The sequence below is a fragment of the Crocuta crocuta genome, unplaced genomic scaffold (assembly GCF_008692635.1).
Source record: "Crocuta crocuta isolate KB4526 unplaced genomic scaffold, BGI_CrCroc_1.0 scaffold179, whole genome shotgun sequence".
Classification (NCBI taxonomy): domain Eukaryota; kingdom Metazoa; phylum Chordata; class Mammalia; order Carnivora; family Hyaenidae; genus Crocuta; species Crocuta crocuta.
Genome location: NW_027551568.1, coordinates 6,599,417 through 6,602,023, shown reverse-complemented (window position 1 = coordinate 6,602,023; position 2,607 = coordinate 6,599,417).

The window sequence follows — 2,607 nt, the reverse complement described above, 5'->3', positions numbered from 1 at the left end:
ACTCGTTTCGAGGAGGAACACCTTCATACTGCACCCCATAAGGTCTAGTTGGGGGGCACTGCCAGCCAGGGGCGGTTAAGGGCTATGTATTTATCCCTGCCCCCACTCTGTAGTGCAAGCAGCAAATAAATCCTTATTCCATCAATCCACTGATTTCGTGGTTACCACAGCAGAGCCTAGACCAAGTTGACTTAACACAGCAACAAAGAAAGACCTGTGTATCGGGGCTGTTAGTGCATCAGTTTCTACATCTGTAAAATGGGGGTAATGAAGGTACACCTCTCAGAGTTGTGCAGGGATTATGTGAGATACTCCAGGTAAAGCCTATGTCAGTGTCTGGCCCACAGTTAACGCGACAGATGTGAGACATTGTGGAGTAGAAGGAATTAGGAAATTGATTTGTAAGTAACACACAGATGGTAGTTACCTCTGAATGACGGACACCAAATGAGTGCCCATCTAATGTTAATATACAACATATAGTGACCTGTGCTCCAGGAGGCGCCCATGTGAAGTTCAGGAGGAACTCTGAGGAAGGAAATCAGGGCTGGCTTCCTGGAATAGGGGGTCTCTTGAGGCTAGGAGGATGCTTTCAGAAAGCCAAATGGAATCAGGCTGTGACGTTCCTGAAAAATATCCAAGACACTGTTTAATATCATCCAGTGTTCTCGCTTGGATTTATTCACTTGTCCCTTTTACAGAGGTAAGCAATTATAAACCTTGCATTTAATACAAAAATCTTTTTTTTCTCTCTATTCTTGCATTAAGTCCTAGATTTCTGGGAGTCTGCTGTTTTCTGATTTACCCCTGGCGATCATAATCCTGTCTAAAATCGGTATTGAGCAGCTATTAGGAAACAAACTGAGGGAAGGGAAGGCGTTGTTTTCATAAGCCAGGATTCTGAGGGCCACGGGGCATAAAGAATCTCATTAGAGGATGACGAAATTTAGTATTGACAACATGCAGGGTCGCCCGGCTAATCTGAAAGTACAGTGTGCCTGTGAAACTTTCTGAGCCAAAATGGCCAAAAGCACAGAAGAAGTTACCATTAATGTGTACAAAATTGTTCCAGCATCCCCAGACCCCCAAATAAAACCTCTCTAAGGCCTTTCTGGTACCTTAGGACAGACCTTGCTCACAGATGCACACAAGTCGAGATGCAGCCGGGAGGGCGGCTTGATCAAATGTGGAGTGTGGTTCCCGGGGAAGACGCTAGGGGGCGCTGCCTCTGTACCGGCTCCTCTTCTTGCAAAACCAGCTCTGACCCCTATTATGCTATTCGCCATTTTCCATAAAAGTGTAAATCCTCTTTGGACTTCAGCTAGCGAAAACTAACTAACGTAGGTCTTTCGTAAAAGTGTAGGAGCATAACGCAAGAGTTTGGAAAAGCGTGGGATACATGTATGTGCTTCCCACTTGTTGAGGTGCTAAGTTTGGGGCCACCCAGTTGCCATCATGCTCAAGGTACAGACCTTGTCACCACAGAAGTGCCCTTTCCAAGTGGCTCATCATTTATTAATTTACTGTCATTTCTTTTTTTAATGTTTTTATTTTATTTATTTTTTTAATGTTATTTTATTTTTGTGAGACAGCATGAGCAGGAAAGGGGCAGAGAGAGGGCGACACAGAATCTGAAGCAGGCTCCAGGCTCCGAGCTGTCAGCACCCAAAGCGGGGCTTGAACTCATGAACCATGAGTTCATGACCTGAGCCAAAGTTGGCCACCTAACCGACTGAGCCACCCAGACACCCCATCATTTATTTATTTCTTAATTTATAATCATATTAGTAATGAAAATCATTACTTTTGTTAATTATTAATAAATAATATAAATTAATATAGTTAATGCAATTCTTAACTAATTTTGATTTTCAGTAGATTTTTTTTTAAGTTTATTTATTTATTTTGAGAGAGAGTGAGCAGGGGAGGGAGCAGAGAGAGAGAGGGAGAGAGAGAATCCCAAGCAGGCTCTGAGCTGTCAGCCCCAAGCCCCAACATGGGGCTCAAACCACAAACTGAGATCATGACCTGAGCCAAAACCAGGAGTAGGACTGAGCCCCCCAGGTGCCCCAATAACTAATTAAAAAAAATTTTTTTAACGTTTTATTTTTTTCTGAGAGAGAGAGGCAGCATGAGCAGGGGAGGGTCAGAGAGAAAGGGAGTCACAGAATCCGAAGCAGGCTCCAGGCTCTGAGCTGTCAGCACAGAGCCCGACGCGGGGCTCGAACCCACAAACTGTCAGGTCATGACCTGAGCCGAAGTCGGACACTTAACCGACTGAGCCCCCCAGGCGCCCCGTAACTGACTAATTTTGGAAAGAAAAAAGAATCTTGGAAACAACTGACCCAGTAGGTCCCGAGATGTTAGGTGTTAGATGGGAAGAAGGGGTGCATGTGAAAAAACATTTTTGTGCCTGAGCCAGACTAGTACCAGTGACCCTAAATTGAGCCTTTTAATATGGCTACTGCCACACTTCGTGGTTGCGTATATCTGTTCTGGTACCTTCTATGCCATAATTTTTTTAAAAAAGAAGGAGGAAGATGACCACTGTCTTGCCCATCAGACTAGTGTTTCACAAGTAAATGGCAATCATGGTGCAAGGGGGGA